Source organism: Giraffa tippelskirchi, chromosome 5, assembly GCF_054371585.1.
Source record: "Giraffa tippelskirchi isolate mGirTip1 chromosome 5, T2T-mGirTip1v1.2.pri, whole genome shotgun sequence".
NCBI lineage: Eukaryota > Metazoa > Chordata > Mammalia > Artiodactyla > Giraffidae > Giraffa > Giraffa tippelskirchi.
This window is the reverse complement of record NC_137279.1, coordinates 113,997,024-114,019,180: the sequence shown is the minus strand read 5'-3', so window position 1 is coordinate 114,019,180 and position 22,157 is coordinate 113,997,024. Positions and strand designations below refer to the sequence as shown.

The 22,157-nt window shown below is 39.0% G+C and overlaps 2 pseudogenes across 2 annotated transcripts in view; one reads left to right on the top strand and one right to left on the bottom strand.

The window, feature by feature from the left end:
* Positions 1-22,157, bottom strand: part of LOC145505380 (mitochondrial adenyl nucleotide antiporter SLC25A24-like) — a 52,116-nt pseudogene that overhangs the window by 12,446 nt on the left and 17,513 nt on the right. The window contains exons 2-3 of the transcript XR_014052976.1: positions 12,143-12,294; positions 6,710-6,862 (exon numbers count right to left, since the gene is read on the bottom strand). The product of XR_014052976.1 is annotated as a mitochondrial adenyl nucleotide antiporter SLC25A24-like (transcript). The remainder of the gene's footprint in view (positions 1-6,709; positions 6,863-12,142; positions 12,295-22,157) is intronic.
* LOC145507838 (small ribosomal subunit protein eS6 pseudogene) lies at positions 10,280-11,835 on the top strand (annotated as a pseudogene). The gene has a single exon (XR_014055154.1). The product of XR_014055154.1 is annotated as a small ribosomal subunit protein eS6 pseudogene (transcript).

Here is a 22,157-nt window from a genome sequence, read left to right as displayed (position 1 = left end):
TATAAACAGCTGAGAAAAGAAGAGAAGACAAAGGCAAAGGAGAAAAGGAAAGAAAGACCCATCTGAACGCAGAGTTCCAAAGAATAGCAAGGAAAGATAAGAAAGCCTTCTTAAGTGAACAATGCAAAGAAATAGAGGAAAACAACAGAATGGGAAAGACTGGAGATCTCTTCAAGAAAATTAGAGATACCAAGGAAACATTTTATGCAAAGATGGGCGCAATAAAGGACAGGAATTGTATAGATCTAACAGAAGCAAAAGATACTAATAAGAGGTGGCAAGAATACACAGAAGAACTATACAGAAAAGATCTTAATGACCCAGATAACCACAATGGTGTGATCACTCACCTGGAGCCAGACATCCTGGGTGGAAAGTCAAGTTGGCCTTAGGAAGCATCACTACAAACAAAGCTAGTGGAGGTGATGGAATTCCATTTGAGCTATTTCAAATTCTAAAAGGTGATGCTGTGAAAGTGCTGCATTCAACATGCCAACAAATTTGGAAAGCAGAGCGATGGCCACAGAACTGGATAAGGTCAGTTTTCATTCCAATCCCAAAGAAGGGCAATGCCAAAGAATGTTCAGACTACCGCACAATTGCATTCATTTCACATGCTAGCAAGGTAATGCTCAAAATCCTTCAACCTAGGCTTCAACAGTACATGAACCAAGAACTTCTAGATGTATGAGCTGGATTTAGAAAAGGCAGAGGAGCCAGAGATCAAATTGCCAACATCTGTTGGATCACAGAAAAAGCTAGAGAATTAAAAACACACACACACACATCTATTTCTGCTTCACTGACTATGCTAAAGCCTCTGTGTAGATCATAACAAGTTGTGGAAAATTCTTAAAGAGATGGGAATAGCAGATCACCTTACTGTTTCCTGAGAACTCTGTATGCAGGTCAAGAAGCAACAGAATCAAACATGTAACAACAGACTGGTTCAAAATTGGGAAAGGAATATGTCAAGGCTGTATATTGTCATCCAGCTTATTTAACTTCTATTTAGAATACATCATGCAGAATGCTGGGCTGGATGAAACACAAGTTGGAATCAAGATTGCTGGCAGAAATATCAATAACCCAGATATGCAGATGATACCACCCTAATGGCAGAAAGTGAACATGAACTAAAGAACCTCTTGATGAAGGTGAAAGAAGAGAGTGAAAAAGCTGGCTTAAAACTCAACATTCAGAAAACTAAGATCATGGCATCCAGTCCCATCATTTCATGGCAAATAGATGGGCAAACAATGGAAACAGTGACAGACTTTCTTTCCTTGGGCTCCAAAATCACTGCAGGTGGTGATTGCAGCCATGAAATTAAAAGACACTTGCTCCTTGGAAGAAAAGCTATGACAAACAGCGTATTAAAAAGCAGAGACATTACTTTGCAACAAAGGTCCGTCTAGTCAAAGCTATGGTTTTTCCAGGAGTCATGTATGGATGTGAGAGTTGGACCATAAAGAAGGCTGAGAATTGAAGAATTGATGCTTTAGAACTGTGGTGTTTGAGAAGACTCTTGAGAGTCCCTTGGACTGCAAGGAGATCCAACCAGTCAATCCTAAAGGAAATCAGTTCTGAATATTCATTGAAGGACTGATGCTAAAGCTGAAGCTCCTAACACTGGCTACCTGAGGTGAAGAGCTGACTCATTAGAAAAGACCCTGATGCTGGGAAAGAGGAGAAGGAGACAACAGAGGACAAGTTGGTTGGATGGCATCACCAATTCAATGGACATGAGTTTGAACAAACTCTGGGAGATGGTGAAGAACGAGGAAGCCTGGCATGCTGCAGTCCATGAGGTTGCAAAGAGTTGGACACGACTGAGTGACTGAACAACAACAACAGTGGGAGCAGAATCCCACCTAAAGAAAAAGCCTCTCATCTCTCTATTTTTATGCCTTAGGGCCTTCTGAAAAGCTATGGGACACTGTTGAACCTAGAAGTCTGAAAAGTTGAAGTCCTAAGATCATTCTTCATATAACTGGGGATAGAAACTGGTAAGAGCTTCCCTTGTGGCTCAGCAGTAAAGAACTCACATGCCAATGAAGGAGACACGGCTTCCATCCTTGGGGTTGGGAACAACCCCTGGAGAAGGAAAAGGCAACCCACTCTAGTATTTTTGCCTGGGAAATCCCATGGACAGAGGGGTCTGGCAGGCATCATGTAGTCCATGTGGTTGCAAAGAGTTGGACACGACTTAGCAATTAAACAAGAAGAAATTGGTAGATAAATGCCTTAGCCCCTTTCCTCAGACAGATAATCCTGGGGACTATTCTGTCCACTTCTTACAAGTTCTGGAAGAATCAAGCCCCTACCATCTACAGCTGAACCCTCATTCATGTACACTTACATTGGCTTTTCTTCCGTCTGTGTCTTACTGCATCAGTCTTTCCAATGAATTCCAATTCACCTCTGGGTGAATCCAAACATAAACATTTGGTACCACTTCAAAAGTGGTCCTATCTACCAATTAAAGACTGTCAGAGTGGATCAAAAACCAAAATCCAAATGTATGTTGGCTACAAGAAATCAACTTTAAATTTAAAGACACATATGTTAAATGCAAATGAGTGGAGAAAAATATACCATGCTAACAGTAATCAAAACTAAGTGGGAGTAGCGATATTAATTTCAGATAGAGCTGACTTCAGAGCAAGGAAAGTTATCAGGGATAAAAATAAGGGGGTCAATTCTACAAAATGACATATTAATCCTTAAATAATAGTCCTGATAGAACTGCAAAGAGAAATAGATGAATGTATTATAATAGTTGGAGATTTCAACATCTTCTATTAGAAATGGACATTTCCAGTGGGCAGAATATCAGTAATAACATAGCTGAACTAAACAACACCATTACTCAACTGGAAATAACTGACATCCACATTTTTCTCAAGCACACATGGAACACTCACCAAGACAGACCATATTTTGGACCATAAAATACACCTTAACAAATTTAAAAGAACAGAAATCAAACAACGTCTGCTTCTCAGACCACAAAGGAATTAAACTAGAAATTAATGATAGAAAGATAATTGGAAAATACCAAAATATGTGTAGATTAAACAAAACACTTCTTTTAAGTAACACACTGGTCAAAGAAGAAATCTCAAGAGAAATTTTAAAATATTTTAACAAATGAAAATAAAAACATTATCAAAATTAGTGGGAAGCAGTACTTAAAGGGAAGTTTAAAGTTTTGAATGTATACATTAGAATAAAGATAAAAATGAATAAGTTTCCACCTTAGGAAAATAGAAAAAGAAGAGCAAATCAAGCCAAGGGTAAGCAGAAGAAAAGTAATAATAATAATTAGAATAGAAATCAATGAAATTGAAAATAGGAAATCAATAGATAAAATCAACAAAAATCAAACATTGGTTTTTTGAAATGTGGTCCTAGAAGGTAAGCCTGCTCATATTATTAGAACTGAATCGCTCACCAGTCACAGGCAACAAAGACACGATTACTAGTGGTAAATGGGATGATGATAACTTATGGTATGCTGTGGCGTTACCATTACTAAGATTTTTAGTCATAGTGGCTTGGGATGAGGTACTAGTAGAAAGAAAAGCATCAAATCATCAAGTATCATAATACTTGAACAATATGAGGTAAAGACTGTGGACCTGACTGGCTATGATTCACTGCTTTAGAAACTTTGAAGAAAGAGAATGTCAAGTTTAGGTCAGTCAACTATCATTTTAAAGCCTATTATGAACACTAAACAGAGAAGGCAATGGCACCCCACTCCAATACTCTTGCCTGGAAAATCCCATGGACGGAGGAGTCTGGTAGGCTGCAGTCCAAGGGGTCACCAAGAGTCGGACACGACTGAGCAACTTCACTTTCACTTTTCCCTTTCATGCATTGAAGAAGGAAATGGCAACCCAGTGTTCTTGCCTGGAGAATCCCAGGGATGGGGGAGCCTGGTGGGCTGCGGTCTATGGGGTCGCACAGAATCAGACACGACTGAAGTGACTTAGCAGCAGCAGCAGCAGCATGAACACTAAAATGCCTTCCTGGCAGCAATTTAAAGAGACCCTAATCTCCTGCAGGTGAATAAACTGCTGAAAATCAGACCCAGCATATAAATGTAAAGGTACCAGAGTTGCAAAGGAAACTGAAGGCACAGCTTCAAAAGATCTCCTATGCTAAAATGAGGATGCTCACTGGGAGGGAGTGGGACCCTAATGCATGAGATGGGGACATCTGGGAGTATGTGCCTGAGAACCCTGAACTCCAGGATTCTCCAGAACCTTTCAATTCAGCAAAAAATTATCCTCTTCCCACTGCTCAAGCAGAGTAGCCTCTCCTTGTCCAGAAACCATGCAAAGGCCTCAAAGAGGCAGATGTACAAGACGATGCCTGTCTCTCTCACAGTGTGCTCCCACCTCCTCTTATTGCCTCCTAACCAATAATTTTTATAAGGTTAGGTCTCAGATAGCCTGGTGAGGAAATAAATCCCATGTTCTAGGAATAAATATCATTCTGATCAAATTGTTGCATGACCTGGCTAACATAGACTAGAAGGAATCAGTTGAACATGTACAGGAGTGGATCATAAGTCTTGAATAGTGGGCTTATCAGGAGTGGAATATAATGCTGGACAAGGGAGACTTTATTCAGGTTGAACACTCTCCCGTGACACAGGACACCTGAAACCTGTCCTAATATGCCGCTGGGATGGACCTTTAAAGCTTGGACACAATTATGACTGACAGTAAATGAGGTAGAGATGCCAAAGTTTTGGTCGAATGTGGAGGAAGGGATCAGTAGACTCAGGAAGGTGGAAATATCAGAATGAATTTTATCATGAGACTGACAAACCTACTAGTCGAGCATGTTTCTAGGATGAGACAGAGCCCTTGTTGAGAAGTCCAGTGATAGCCGTTATCAGGGTTGACAGCGGAGGATGCTGCCATGGAACTAGATTCAGTGGTATAAAAGGAAATGGAAAGTTCCAGAATAGCAGAGTCCAAATGATGGTACTTCCTCATCAGATGCAAGATGAATATAATTATCTTAAAAGACAACAAGACTGGAGTTGCAACTAGGATACCCTAACCCACAGGGATAATTTGATGGCTAATTACCCATGGACTTCCTAGGGGCCAGATAATGAGCTATACTCAAGCAGTAATAAATACATACTTGAGTACTGTTTGATTTGTATAATCAGACAAAAGAATTTCACCTGGACCATCTGCCTCCAGCAATCTTATTTAATTTCCTCTATCCATTAGCTTTTCCACTTTCCAGGAATACCTACTCATTCCTTCTCCTCCTTCCTCACGCCTCCACATGTCCTTGCTTCCCATTTCATTGAAGAAGTTGAAGCACTAGAAAGAAATCTTCCACAAACCCACCTGCATCTGTGCCCACATAGTAGAGCTCCTCCTCGAACTATGGATGAAGTGCCTACCCAAGGCCAAACCCTTCCATGAGCACTAGTTCCCATCTTCTTTCACCCTCTCAGAGACTCAAGGATAATAATAATTTATATTACTTGCACTATTCTCCCATCCATCCTGTCATTAATGGTCCCCTCTTTACTGGATCTTTCTCCTAAGCATACAAACATGCTGTTGCTTCTTCCATTTTTAGAAAATTCTCTATCCCATATCTTCCTACAGTTACCACTCAATTTCTCTCATTTCTTCATAGAAAAACTCCTTGAAAGAGTTGTCAGTTCTTACTGTCTCCAATTTCTATCATCCGTTTTCTCCATAGCATTTATCAACATCTGATACGCCATATATCTAACTTGTTTCTTTATCATCCCCTCCAACTTATATGCTAATATAAATTCTGTGAAGGCAGGTAGGCTTTTTCTTTTTTTTGTTCTGTTTGCTGCTGTATCTCCAGCACCTCGAATAAGGTCTAGAACACATTAAGTGCTCAAGAAACATCTGTTGCTGAAAGAAACATTTCTTGAATGAGTAAGCAAATCCCAATTTAAATAAGTGATGTATGTTTTTAAGATGTGCATTACAAGTAAGTCTAGTGTCCTATACAACCATCCATTTGCTTTTAAACGATTTGGGTTGAGAAAGGATATTATTTATTTTTTATCTTTTCTTTAAATTTTGAGGCCATCTGACTTTGTAAACCAAAGAAGCAAATTACTGCTATGTATTATTAAATGTTTAAATAAAAAAATTACTATAAGATTTACACTGAAAATGGAAAACTGGAGATGCACAGTGTACTCAGACTCTAATGTGATGCTAATAATTTGTATTACTTGAAAATAAATATAGCTCATCTCAAAGTGAATTATTTGAGCAAAAGTAAAATCCTAAATCAGATTAACAATTTTTTTGTTTTGTTTTGTTTTGTTTTTTCAGATTAACAAATTTTAAAACAAATATTCACACTATTAAAAGGAAAAACAATACTGAAACGTTTTTGAGGGTCTCTCACATGGGGAAACTGAAATTAAAAGAACTACTAATAGACAATAGAATAGATTATATTACAGTTATAATATGGTCCATGGACTACCTCTTGCAAATAAAAGCAATATGAAAATATCAAAAATAAATAAGAATAAATAAAGCCACTTATATTTAAAATCACATCTGTTGCTTGAGTACACTCCAGCAATGTTTTATGTATTCTCTCATAAAAGTCTAAAATTTTTAAAATTTAAAATCTGTCTTATAAAATTCCACAGACAGTAATATTTTACCTGTTCACAGGTCCCAACCTTGAGTGCCATCTCAGGTGCAATTTTTAAAACATTTACACCATTTCCTCGCCAAAGAGAACGAATTCCTCCTTCTTTTACCATATGCTTAAACCCATCCAGCAATCTCATTTTCCCTGACTGTAAACTATGAACCTAGAAATAAACAGCATATTTATCTATTTTAAAATTTATTTTGCTGGTAATATAGCATTGATATTATGACTAATAAAATAATGATACATACATATATGTATAAATTTATGATCTTCAAAATAATTTTCATTTTCCTTTAGAGACATATAAAGTTGATAACATTAATTGGCTGTTGTCCCCAAATACATACTTTAATTTCACACATGAAAAAAAAGAATAAAACAAACAAGTATAACTTAGTTTTCAGAGAATTTTTTCATATACAAGATGTATTGTTGCTGCTAAAATATTACAGGTTCATTAAAGAGTGCATTGAAATGGATGAAAAATACATCAAATTTTCAATACTCCTGGGTAGAGAGGTATTATTGGTTGAATTGTGTCCCCTGAAATTCATATGCATGTCAAGTCACTTCAGTTGTGTCTAACTCTTGTGACCCTAAGGACTGTAGCCCATCAGGCTCCTCTGTCCATGGGATTCTCCAGGCAAGAATACCGGAGTGGGCTGCCAAGCCCTCCTCCAGGGCATCTTCCTGACCCAGAGATCCAACCTGCATTTCTTATGTATCCTGAATTGGTGGGCAGGTTCTTTACCACTATTGCCACCTGGGAAGCCCAAAACTTACATCTTTAAGTCCTAATCCTTAGTGTCTCCGAACGTGACCTTATTTAGAGACATGGTCTTTACTAGGATAATTAAGTTAAAGTAAGGTCATTAAGTGGGCTCTAAAATCTAATATGACTGGTATCCTTACAAAAAGGGAAAATTTGGACACAAGTATGTATGTGTTAGTCGCTCAGTCACGTCCAGCTCTTTGGGACCCCATGGACTGTAGCCCACCAGGCTCCTCTGTCCATGGGATTTGCCAGGCAAGAATACTGGAATGGGTTGCCATTTCCTTCACCAGGGGATCTTCCTAACCCAGGGATGGAACCCAGGTCTCCTGCATTGCAGGCAGATTCTTTACCATCTGAGCCCCCCGTGAAGTCCCTCTACAAGCCAAGGGGAGAGTCCTGGAACAGATCCCTCCCTCACAGCCCTCAGAAGGCACCAACCCTTCCACCACTTTGATCTCAGACTTCTAGCCTTCAGAACTGTGAGACAAATCTCTGTTGTTTGAACCAGTCAGGGGGATTCCTGGGTGGTCCAGTGGTGATGACTCTGCCCCGGGCCCAGGTCTGACTCCTGGTGGGAGAACTAAGATTCCACAAGCCATGCAGTGTGCCCAAGGATCACAGGTCATTTTAATGTCTTTCTTTATATTTTCTATATTTTCCCATTTTTCTATGTATTATAATAAGAAAAATGTTATTTTTAACAAAGTGAAAATCAAAACATTAATACCCTCCTGTCTATAAGAGAATAATAATGAGAGAGCAAAGTGAAATGGGCATTCTCATTTCCTATGAACAGAAAAAGTCTAAAAAACCATTTAACTATACACACACACACACACACACACACACACACAGCCTTTAAGATATTCACATCAGTACTTAAATGTCTCAGAATTCATCCTAAGTAGGCAACTCTAAATATGAAAAAATTCATAAACTATTGTGAATAATAGTTTTAAAATAGCTTTAAAGGAGTTTTAAAAATCCCTACATGTTCAAGAATAGAAAAAGATGGTAAGTAAATTATGACATCCATGAGAATACTACATAGTCATTAAAAACTGTATTTAAAGAATATACAAATATTTTAAATATTTGAAGAATATTTAATGTAACATGAAAACATGCTCACAATAACGCTATTAATCATAAAAGCAATAAACAGGATGTAAATTAATTATAAAGTAAACACTACTGTGTAAAAAAATATATAGGACAAAGGACAAGAAGAAATTCACTCAGTGTTAATAATGATCATTTTGGACAGTGAGAAAGATAATTTTTCTACTTTCTACTTTTTTACTTTCCAAATATCCCCTAGTAAGCACATACTCATTTTATTTAAAAAATACAATTTTTAAAAGACCAAATAAGTGACTATAGAAAGTTGAATGTGGTTTTGCTAAAAGAGTAACACTGCTAGTTCTTCATCTTATTTCTCCACAAAAATGATGGCTCTCATATTTTAAGCACTGATGACAATGACAGGTATAATGCAAAGCACTTTATAAATTTTTTTTTAATTCTTAAAATAACCCTGGCATCATAATCCTCATTTTATGGACCCAATTAAGAGAGATCAAATGGCTTTCTCAGCTATAAAGTAAGTAGCAAAGCCAGAATTAAAACCTCGGGCTCTCTGACTCTACAGAGACCTGTTTTTAAACTACAGTAAACTACTTCTCACCACACAACACACATCCTTCTTTTGTTCACAGTGCTCTTTTCCAGTTGTGTGAAGCTCACAGAGAAATACCTCTATCAATAAAGGAGACAAGTTCTAGTCAACCCATCTCCCTGTCAAATACACGTATGAATGAAAGCTATGAGATCGGAGCCAGAGTGGCACAAAAAGGGCAGCGGCTTGCCTCCTCTTGCCTCTCATTAGATTACTCTTCTCTTCCATTTCTAACCCATTTTTCATCTATCATAGCTTCTCTTCTTTCTCACTTCTTTTCTTCTCTATTTTCCTTTTCTATCTTTCAATCTCCCATCCTCTTCCTCCTCCTATCTATCCAGCCCCCTTAAATCTTTCTCTTTTTTCACTCTTTCTGAAAATACCCCCACTATTTACTCTATACTTTTTCATTCTCCCTAATCCACTCACCTATTTTCATCCTCTAGGAGAAAATTCCTACTCTGTATCTCCACAATACACATCTATCTGGACACATAGCAAGTACTCATAAGTTATAATTATTATTTTTCAGCAGCACCATCAGCATATAGATTTGTTGTCTACATTTCTGTTAGGTTCTGAAGTATAAGAAAACATGCTTTTAATCCAGCACCAAGCATATTAACAATGGGCACTTAAAATGCATATTTATTCTCTTTATTTTCCCTCTGAGCCCCTTTCCCATTTTTTCATCTCCTTATATGTCTCCGTTTCTATGTAGCTCTGTATGGTATCCACATATTTTTCCTTTCCACCTCATTTTTTAATTTTCTACCAGGCCTGGTCACTGAGGAAGCCAGCTCTTCTATTTCTACCTGCAAAAGAGAACTTTCAATTTCTGTTCTTTTCTGAAAGCTAACTGAATTTAGTCACCTGACAGAATACAATATAGGTTACATATGGAATCAAACATACAGAAGAATGATAGGTTATTTGCCTTACTGTCTTACGCCAATTAATTCACAGTGTACAATTATAACTATTCAGCTTATTTTCATAGTATCTTGGAAGCAATCAGCTGCCTCCAGATGAAGCTGAACATTTCCTTCCCAGCCACTGGTTGCTGTAAACTCACTGACGTAAATGATGAACACAAATGTCCTACCTTTTGAGGGAAGCATATGGACATAGAAGTTGCTGCTGGTGCTCTGGGAGAAGAATGGGATGGTTATGTGGGCCGAATCAGTGGTGGGAATGACAAACAAGGTTTCTCCATTAAGCACGGTGGCTTGACCCATGGCCATGTCCACCTGCTACTGAGGAAGAAGCAGTCCTGATATAGACCAGAGAGAAAAGGATAAAGGAAGTGAAATCTGTTCAGAGTTGCACTCTGAATGCCATTGTGAGGGTTCTAAACTTGGTTATTGCAAAAATGAGATATTCCTAACTACTGTGCCTCACTGCCTGGGACACATGCACCCCCCCCCAAAAAAAAACAGCCGAATCTGCAAACTTTTCAGTTACAAAAGAAGATGATGCTCGCCAGTATGTTGTCAGAAATCCCCTGAACAAAGAAGGTATGAAACCCAGGACCAAAGTACACAAGATTCAGTGTCTTGTTCCTCCATGTGCCCTGCAACACAGATACTGGCATATTGCTCTGAAGAAATAGCATACTAAGGAAAATAAGGAAGAGGCAACAAGAATATTGTGAACTTTTGACTAAGAGAATGAAGCAAGCCAAAGAAAAACACAAGCAGACTGCCTAGAGATGGAGGCTGTCCTTCCTGAGGGCCCCTATCTTTAATTCTGAGTCAGTCAAAAATAAGATTTTCTAATATTTTTACTCTTTATTTTTTTTGGCCATGTGGCATGTGGGGTCCTACTTCTCCAACCAGGGATTAAACCCACGTGCCCCCGCACTGGAAGTGCAGAGTCTTAATCACTGGGCCACCAGGAAAATCCCCCCAAATAAGATTTTCTGAGTCACAAACAAACAAAATCATATAGCACCAAAAAATACTATTCATAATCCATTACCAAATATCACCTATGTTACCCAAAACAGACAATAAAATACCCAGGTATGTAAATTTAATTACAAATTTAAATTTACTAGATTGTGAATTGGGCTTCTCTGATGGCTCAGACAGTAAAGAATCCACCAGCAATGCAGGAGATGCAAGTTTGATCCCAGGGTCGGGAAGATCCCCTGGAGAAGGACATGTCAACCCACTCCAGTATTCTTGCCTGGAGAATTCTATGGACAGAGGAGCCTGGCAGGTATAGTCCATGGAATTGCAAAGAGTTGGATGCAACTGAGTGACTAACACTTACTTACTTAGATTGTGTATTATTAATTTTTGTATCATTGTAAAGAAAGTATTCAGCAAATATTAAATTTAAAAATAATTTTTTTGGCCACAGGGCATGTGGGATCTTAGTTCCCCCAGGGATTGAACCCACACCCCCAAATTGGAAGTAGGGAATCTTAACCACTGGACTGTCAGGGAAGCTCGGCAAATATTAACTTTTAATTGACACTTAACAGATTAAAATTAAACTATGCACAATTTTATAACTACTGTTGACAATCCGTTAATCAGTAAAATAAAATTAGATAATATTACCTCTAATGAGATATTAGTAAGTAACACATTCCTTGTAACTTATTTTCCAATTCTTACAAATACTATTAGTACTTAAGTAGATTAGAACCACACTATTATGTTAAGTTTCAGGGGCTCGAGACACCTAATAAGTTAGACTAATGGTACATCTAAACACTTCATTCATAGATTCAGTTATAATCCTGAGCAAAAATTTCTAAGATTGGTTCTATTATTATTTCAAATAAAAATTAATTTTAAAAGCATCTGAAAGAAAATTAAGGCACCTTTTAATATTGAAAATAAGAAAATTTATGTTTTCAGAAAAATGTAAAACTTCAGGGAGAAGTAGTATGAAATGTGCCAAAATATTTCTTTTGAAAATTATCAAGATTTTTTTCAAGTTACTTTAATGCTTAAGGGCTAAAGTGCAACCTGCATCATGACCTTCAAGCGGTCAAAAGGTGCCATGCACGTCCTTGCAACTCCGCCGGCTATCCCTCCTGCCACCAAGCGCTTCCACCAATTTCCAGAACGTTTTTCCTGTTCAGTAATGTCATAGCTATGCTCTCCCCTATGTCAACCATCTGAAAAAACATAAAACAGAATTAGACGGTCAAGTGTAAACACTTGATAAGTAAAAGGATAACTTTGCACAAAGACCAAAAACCTAAAGATTATTTTTCATATATCACCTCCTGTTAATGAAGATTGACAATATCCTCAGCACTTGTACTAGACCAAATAATTTTTAATAGCACATTCATATATTGATTTAATGTAGTATCCCAACTGGAGGTTTCAGTTTTAAATTCTCAAGCTATTTAGAGAATTCTCAAATATTAGATTAATCTCTTTCATGAAAAATCTAAACATTCCATGCAGGGATGATATCCTAGTTATGCAACATAGAGTCTGCCATGCAGTAAATAAGGAATAAATGCTTAAAATTTTTTCTCTATTTTATTTCAAGTTCTCTCAGATTACACTGTGCACTTACTTAATCTGAGTCAAAATTCAAGAGTAGCATTTTATATGTTTTCACTTATTTCTCTGTTATTTACATTGACTCTTCAAATGTCAGTTTTCTTTTTAAAAATCTGAACTCTAACAAGTTTTGCATTTCACTTTACTTTCAGTTATTATACATGATTTTGCTAAGACTATATATTTTTGCTAAATGTTGAGGCAGTGTGGTTCAGTAGAAAAAGGGCCAGATTGGAGCTAGGTTCCATTACTTGTCAATCATAGTGTGTGTGTGTTAGTCACTCAGTCGTGTCCTACTCCTCGCAATCCCACAGACTAAAGCCTGCCAGGCTCCTCTGTCCATGGGATTTTCCAGGCAATCATAGTGAACAAGTCCTTTCTCTGCTTCTTAGTTTTCCCACCTTCATTTATTCATTCACTGAGCACCCTCTTTCCAAGCAACATCTCACCTCAGTGCCTTTATTTTTTGTTTTCCCCCTGCCTAGAACATTTCTCCTTGGCTCTTTCCATGGCTTCCTCCCTAATATGTAGCACAATCTTAATTAGTTCATTTCTATTGCTTGCTTTTTCCTCTAGAAGGTAAGCCTAATAAGAGTATCAAACTGGTCTCTCTTGTGCATCAATAAACCTAGCACCTTGGTCAGTGGAGATAACAGTGTTCCCTAAGTGGTGGTTGAATTAGTGAATTAAAGTCCAGCGCCCTGGGCTACATATTAGTAATGTAATGGTGCAGAAATCAGTTTCTGCCCTCTAGTCCTGAATATTCATTGGAAGAACTGATGCTTCTGAACTGTGGTGTTGGAGAAGACTCTTGAGAATCCCTTGGACAGCAAGGAGATCCAATCAGTCCATCCTAAAGGAAATCAGTCCTGAATATTCACTGGAAGGACTAATGCTGAAGCAGAAGCTCCAATACTTTGGTCACCTGATGCAAAGAGCCAACTCATTGGTAAATGTCATGATGTTGAGAAAGATTGAAGGCAAAAGGAGAAGAGGGTGACAGAGGATGAGATGGTTATATAGCACCACCAACTCAATGGACACGAATTTGAACAAACTCTAGGAAATAGTGGAGGACAAAGGAGCCTGGAGTGCTGCAGTCCATGGGATCACAAAGAGTCTGATACAACTTAGTGACTAAACAAGAAAGAAGCCAAGTAAAGCAGATATTTTAAGGATCAAGGAAATCAAATACAACTGAGAAGTCAAGTAAGCTGAGATGTAAGAATGGACTATCGGAGTTGGAACATGGAAATCATTGCTTCAGAAGTCACTGAAAAGAAAGGTTGTAAAGTTTCAGGTCAGAATGGGGTCCAACAAAAGATTTTCAAAATCATTCAAATTAAAATTACAATGATATTCTATTTAATATTCACAAAATTGTCCAAAATTCTACTCAGATAATAACAACTACTTGCAAGCATATAGAGCAAGAGTAATTTTAATCCATCACTGGTGAAAACAAATGGTACAAAAATTTTGGAAAATACTTTGATGTTACCTAGTGAAAGTAAATACTCTACAAAGCAGCAATTCCATTCCTATATATATGCCCTATATTCCCAGAAAAATTCTTATTCATGTACACCAGGAGACATATACAAGAAAGCTTACTGCATCATTATTTATAATGGCAAAAATCTAGAAACGACACAAATGTTCAACAATTGTGAAACTGATAAATAAAAAATATATATATATATTTATGTATATTTATGTATATATACACACATATATATGTATTCATACACTGGTATACTATATGAGAGAAAATGGATAGAATACAGTTACAAACATCAACATAGTTTAATCTAAATAAATAGAATGTTAAAATACCATATACAGTTCAAAAATAGGCAAAATCAAATAACATGTTGCTTATACATAAATACTTAGGTGCTAAAAGTATAAAGAAAAAGGAGAAAAATGGTTTACAGAAAATTCAGTATATTGGTTAACTCTTGGTGGAAGTAGAGGCATATGACTGGAGAGGACACAAAGGGTTTTAAAGTAAGGAGATGCCTATTTCTTAACCTGGCAGTGAGTACAATAGGGCTAAGGATACAATTTCTAATTGTACTTATGTTATTTATACTTTTTTGTATTTGTGCTGTCTATGTCACAATAACAAAGAATTTTATAAAAACGAAAAGAACTTCTACACTGACTTCTGCCCCATTTGGCATGTGTTACTGCCAGACTAACACTTATTTTCAGACAAAGGCACAGAATTGTGACAGAAGAAAAGACTTAGTTTTGTGAAATAGCAAAAAAGAAAAATAGAAATGGATGATGTGATGAAGTTTAAATAGACACTTTAGAAAAGAGCTTCAGTGAAAGAGTGCAGAGATATGGGCAGTCACTAGAAGAGGAGGCATTGGTCAAGGGTGTATATTTAAATGGGAGAAATTGTAGTGTTTTTGTACGCCTATGGGAATGATACAACAGAGATGCAAAAATTGATTGTGATTGAGACTACTGCTCAACAGACTCTATTCTCTTCTTTTGTTTTGTGACAACCCAGTCACATCTACATTCTGCATTTTGCCTGGGTAATTGGCCACCCAAATAGAAACCACATTTCCACGCTTCCCTAGGAGCTTGTGTAGACACTAGTCTAGATTTTGGCCAGTTAGTTATGAGCAGACTAAATATGTACAACCTCCACTTCACATCCTTAAAAATGAAGAAATGACCCAGCTTCAACTATGCATATGCGGACAACATCTTGGGGAACAGGAAGAACCCGTGGATTTCTCAAGGCTCTCGTGAAACAGAGGTACCCTATCAGCTTAAGTAAGCCTTACTATTACACGAATAAGAAATAGATTTCTATCTTATTTAAGTCACTGTCTTTGGGATGTTGTTGCTATAGGTTCCTATCTCTCATACTGATGATGCAGGAGAGAGGAAACAATAACAGGAGTAAAGTAAATGAGAGTAAATGAGAGGAATCCAATCCAATGCCCAGGTAAAGCACTTGACATGGGAAGTTTTCAAATATATCACACCATAAAAATGACAATGAGGTAAGAAGATTTATGCTATAGAGAGGGGGCCAGGGAGAAATCCTTTGCAGATGAGTCCAAAGGAGAGAGGACCAAAGCATATTGATAACAAATAACACACTCTACTTCACTGGCTTATTCCAGTGCTATAACTCAGAATTTTGAGGCATCCAGGAAATTTCAGAAAGCATCTCTTTGCCCACGGTATTATGAAACAAATAGATACTATTAAGTAGTTCAGTTCAGTCGCTCAGTCGTATCCGACTCTTTGCGACCCCATGAATCGCAGAACACCAGGCCTCCCTGTCCATCACCGACTACCAGAGTTTACCCAAACTCATGTCCATCAAGTCTGTGATGCCATCCAGCCATCTTATCCTCTGTTGTCCCCTTCTCCTCTTGCCCCAAATCCTTCCCAGCATCAGGGTCTTTTCCAATGAGTCAACTCTTCGCGTCAGGTGGCCAAAGTATTGGAGTTTCAGCTTCAACATCAGTCTTTCCAATGAACACCCAGGACTGATCTCCTTTAGGATGGACTGCTTGGATCTCCTTGTAGTCCAAGGGACTCTCAAGAGTCTTAGTCTTTGCAGGCTATAAAAAAAAAATCACAGACTGGTATAATATAGGGACCAAAGCCCCAGCTTGGAGTGCCCTCTGTGTTGTACCTCCCTCCTGATGTCTAGCATGTCTATCATAGCATCCTGGTCCTCACACATTCCTCAGAGATACAACCAACAACAAGGTACACACCTACATGAAATTGCTCGAGGTTACAAACTTCCTCCATCTTGACAAATCCCTTAGTTAAAATCAGTCTTCACCTTATAAGACCTCTTAGCAGACCTCTCTGCTGCTGCTGCTGCTAAGTCGCTTCAGTCTTGTCTGACTCTGTGCGACCCCATAGACGGCAGCCCACCAGGCTCCGCCGTCCCTGGGATTCTCTAGGCAAGAATACTGGAGTGGGTTGCCATTTCATGAAAGTGCATGAAAGAGAAAAGTGAAAGTGAAGTCGCTCAGTCATGTCCGCAGACCTCTCAGTCCTATGTAATAACTCCCTCCTTGAGATATTTGACTCACATTGGCTCCCAAGAGATCATACACTCCTGATTTCCTTTCCCTTTACTAAGTGCTGCTTTTCAGAGTTGTACATTGGCTCTTCCTGACCTCAAAATGTTGCAGTGATCCGGTGCTCAGTCCTCAGATCAATTCTCTATATACACCTTCTAGGGGATCTCATCCAATATCAAAGCTTTGCATATATAATGCTGATGATATACATCTCTAACCCTGACATCTCCTCTGAAATTCAGGCTCAAATACAAAACTACTATTTGATATATCCACTTGGATGTTTAGAAGAAACCTCCAATGTTCACATTAAGAACTCTTTATTAACCATTTGTCCTACCTCCAATTCTGCCTAATTTTAGCAAACGGCACCATTATCCATTCATTTTTTCAAATTGAAAATCCTGGAGTCATCCTTGACTTCCTCTTATACCTCACAGTCCAAATCCAATTAACCAATGACTCCTATCAGCATTACTTTCAAAATTTATCACTGTAGTAACTTCTATAGTGCGCTGCCCTCCAATCCCCCTCAGGACTGAGAGTAGCTGTCAGTATTAACAACTGACAGCTCTCAGTTGAGTCCCTCCCTTCATGTCACCCTGGGCTGAAAAGATTCACCTTGCCTAAAGTCATTCCCTAGGAGCAACCCATGTTCAATAAATGGGGGAGGGGGTAAAGGAGGCAGGGGACAGGTAAAAAAGGCCTGGTCTTCCTGCCTCAAGAAGGGACAACTCTTTTTTTAATATTTATTTGTTTCTTTATTTGGCTGCAAGAGACCTTTGATCTTTCAGACTCTCTAGTTGCAGTGTGCAGGCTTAGTTGCTCCACAGCACGTGGGATCTTAGTTCCCTGACCAGGGATCAAACCCAGAGTCCCCATACTGCGTGGGGGATTCTTAACCACTGGGCCACCAGGGAAGTCCCAAGATATGACAATTCTTAAGGGCTATGTAATAACTCCCTCCTTGAGATATTTGACTCACATTGTCTCCCAAGGAACTCTTAACATCCAGAGTTCCTCTTGAACTATCTGAAGCCTCTGTTGTAATTCCATCACAGTTCAACTTCTCCCTCTGTCCAGTCCTGCTTCCTCCAGCCCTCTCAGGTACTGTCCCTAGGAGCACTTCCCAATAAACTTCCCAAGAATGAATCTGAGTAGTAAAGGCAGTTCTCATGGAATACAACCTATGGCAGCTGGTACCAGAAATGGTCTTAGGAAGCTGACTGTGCATGAAACACCATCACTGGTGGTAGATGGTGAACTGGGATGGGAAGAGAATGCACCGCTGCTGCTAAGTCGCTTCAGTCGTGTCCGACTCTGTGCGACCCCATAGACGGCAGCCCACCAGGCTCCCCCGTCCCTGGGATTCTTCAGGCAAGAACACTGGAGTGTGTTGCCATTTCCTTCTCCAATGTATGAATATGAAAAGGGAAAGTGACGTCGCTCAGTCGTTTCCAACTCTTAGCGACCCCATGGTCTGCAGCCTACCAGGCTCCTCCATCCGTGGGATTTTCCAGGCAAGAGTACTGGAGTAGGGGGCCATTGCCTTCTCCTGAGAATGCACTGGCTAATTATAAAAACTATATAATTGGATGGATGTTGATGGAAGCATCACTGCACTAGAGAAAAACAATGAAAGGCTGAGAATAATATACCACCAAAAATGGGGTACATACATACCATGTAATATTAATCAGTCTTAAAAAGGAAAGATTCTAACATATGCTACAACATGGAGGGAAGTGAAGTGAAGTGAAAGTCACTCAGTCGAGTCTGACTCTTTGCGACACCACAGACTATACAGTCCATGGAATTCTCTATGCCAGGATACTGGAGTGGGTAGCTGTTCCCTTCTCCAGGGGATCTTCCCAACCCAGGAATCAAACTCAGGTCTCCCTTTCCCAGCTGAGCCACCAGGGAAGACACATGGATGGAGGGTGAGGATATTATGCTAAGTGAAGTAAGTCAGTCACAAAAAGACAAATACTGTATGATTCCACTTCCATGAGAAACACAGAGTTGTCAGAATGATAGAGACAAAAAATAGAATGGTGACTTTCAAGGCCAGGAAGAAAGAGGGAATGAGGAGTTACTGTTTAATGGGTATAGCGTTTCCATTTTAAAGATAAAGAGTTCCTGAGATGGATAGTGGTGATAATTGCACAAATGAATATTATTACTAAATGTATTTAATATAATTAAATATAAAATATATTTAATATAAAAATTAAATGTAAACATGAACAAGGCTAGTGGAGGTGATGGAATTCCAGTTGAGCAATTTGAAATCCTGAAAGATGATGCTGTGAAAGTGCTGCACTCGATATGCCAGCAAATTTGGAAAACTCAGCAGTGGCCAGAGGACTGGAAAGGGTCAGTTTTCATTCCAATCCCAAAGAAAGAATTCCCAAAGAATGCTCAAACTACAGCACAATTGCACTCATCTCACATGTTAGTAAAGTAATGCTCAAAATTCTCCAAGCCAGGCTTCAGCAATACATGAACCGTGAACTTCCAGATGTTCAAGCTGGTTTTAGAAAAGGCAGAGGAACCAGAGATCAAATTGCCAACATCAATTGGAGCATAGAAAAAGGAAGAGAGTTCCAGAAAAACACCTATTTCTGCTTTATTGACTATACCAAAGCCTTTGATGGTGTGGATCACAATAAACTGTGGAAAATTCTGAAAGAGATCGGAATACCAGACCACCTGACTTACCTCCTGAGAAATCTATATGCAGGTCAGGAAGCAACAGTTAGAACTGGACATGGAACAACAGACTGGTTCCAAATAGGAAAAGGAGCACGTCAAGGCTGTATATTGGCACCCTGCTTAGTTAGCTTATATGCAGAATACATCATGAGAAACACTGGGCTGGAAGAAGCACAAGCTGGAATCAAAATTGCCGGGAGAAATATCAATAACCTCAGATATGCAGATGTCACCACCCTATTGCAGAAAGTGAAGAAGAACTAAAGAGTCTCTTGATGAAAGTGAAAGAGGAGAGTGAAAAACTTGCCTTAAAGCTCAAGATTCAGAAAACTAAGATCATGGCATCTGGTCCCATTACTTCATGACAAATATATGGGAAACAGTGGAAAAAGTGGCTGACTTTATTTTGGGGGACTCCAAAATCACTGCAGATGGTGATTGCAGCCATGAAATTAAAAGACGCTTACTTCTTGGAAGAATAGTTATGGCCAAACCATACAGCATATTAAAAAGCAGAGACATTACTTTGTCAACAAAGGTCCATATAGTCAAGGCTATGGTTTTTCCAGTAGTCATGTATGGATGTGAGAGTTAGACTATAAAGAAAGCTGAGCACCAGAGAATTGATGCTTTTGAACTGTGGTGTTGGAAAAGACTCTTGAGAGTCCCTTGGACTGCAAGGAGATCCAACCAGTCCATCCTAAAGGAGATCAGTCCTAGGTGTTCTTTGGAACGACTGATGTTGAAGCTGAAACTCCAATACTTTGGCCACCTGATGCGAAGAGCTGACTCATTTGAAAAGACCCTGATGCTAGGAAAGATTGAGGGCAGAAGGAGAAGGGGAAAACAGGATGAGATGATTGGACGGCACCACTGACTCAATGGACATGAGTTTGGGTAAACTCCGGGAGTTGGTGATGGACAGGGAGGCCTGGTGTGCTGCAGTTCATGGGGTCGCAAAGAGTCGGAGACGACTGAGTGACTGAACTGAACTGAATATAAAAATGTATTTTATACCCATTTGAATGCAGAGTTCCAAAGAACAGCAAGGAGAGATAAGAAAGCCTTCCTCAGTGATCAATGCACAATGCAAAGAAATAGAGGAAAACAATAGAATGGGAAAGACTAGAGATCTCTTCAAGAAAATTAGAGATACCAAGGGAACATTTCATGCAAAGATGGGCATAATAAAGGACAGAAATGGTATGGACCTAACAGAAGCAGAAGATATTAAGAAGAGGTGGCAAGAATACCCAGAAGAACTATACAAAAAAGATCTTCATGACCCAGATAACCACGATGGTATTGTAGAGGAAAGTTAAAATTTTACATAACCTCCTGCCCATTCTGCCTTTGTAACTCAGCTTGCTCCTTACAAAGTCTGGATCATGTACGTCATGTAGTCTCAGAAACTGGGGACTTACAATACTAGGAACTGGAGCTTATCTCACTCACCCTTGTCCTGATCTTTGCAACTGCCCAGCCCCTGCAAACCTGCTTAAACATGCCTGTCTGTGTAAAGGTCAGGTCCCCCTTCCTGTCTTAACTGCTGTTCCTGCGCGCGTGAAATCCCTTAGTTTAAACCAGCCTATTAGCAGCTAGTGTTGCCCACTATAGTCTGTCTATAAAAACTCTGTAATCTCTTCATTTGAGGCTCAGAGCTTGGAGTGTTAACTCCCCTGGGCCCGCAGACATAATAAACCCGAGTTCTCCAACTCTCTGAGTGTGCTGCTTGGTTTCTCAATTACTGGTTTCTGCAACAGTGTGATCCCTCACCTAGAGCCAGACATCCTGGAATGCAAAGTTAAGTGGGCCTTAGAAAGTATCACTACGAACAAAGCTAGTGGACATGATGGAATTCCACTTGAGCTATTTCAAATCCTAAAAGATGATGCTGTGTAAGTGCTGCACTCAATATGAAAGCAGATTTGGAAAACTCAGCAGTGGCCACAGGACTGGAAAAAGTCAGTTTTCATTCCAATACCAAAGAAAGGAAATGCCAAAGGATGTTCAAACTACCACACAATTGCACTCATCTCACACCCTAGCAAAGTAATGCTCAAAATCCTCCAACCAAGCTTGAACAGTACATGAACCACGAACTTCCAGATGTTCAAGCTGGATTTAGAAAAGGCAGAGGAACCAGAGATCAGATTACCAACATCAATTGGATCATAGAAAAAGCAAGAGAGTTCCAGAAAAACACCTACTTCTGCTTCATTGACTATGCCAAAGCCTTTGACTGTGTGGATCACAACAAACTGTGGCAAATTCTTAAAGATATGGGAATATCAGACCACCTTACCTGCCTCCTGAGAAATCTGTATGGAGGTCAAGAAGCAACAGTTAGAACTGGACATGGAACAACAGACTGGTACCAAATCAGGAAAGGAGTATGTCAAGGCTGTATATTGTCACCCTGTTTATGTAACATATGCAAAGTACATCATGTGAAATGCCGGGCTGGGTGAAACACAAGCTAGAATCAAGACTGTCAGGAGAAATATCAATAACCTCAGATATGCAGATGTCACCACCCTATTGCAGAAAGTGAAGAAGAACTAAAGAGCCTCTTAATGAAAGTGAAAGAGGAGAGTGAAAAAGTTGGCTTAAAGCTCAACATTCAGAAAACTAAGATCATGGCATCTGGTCCCATCACTTCATGGCAAATG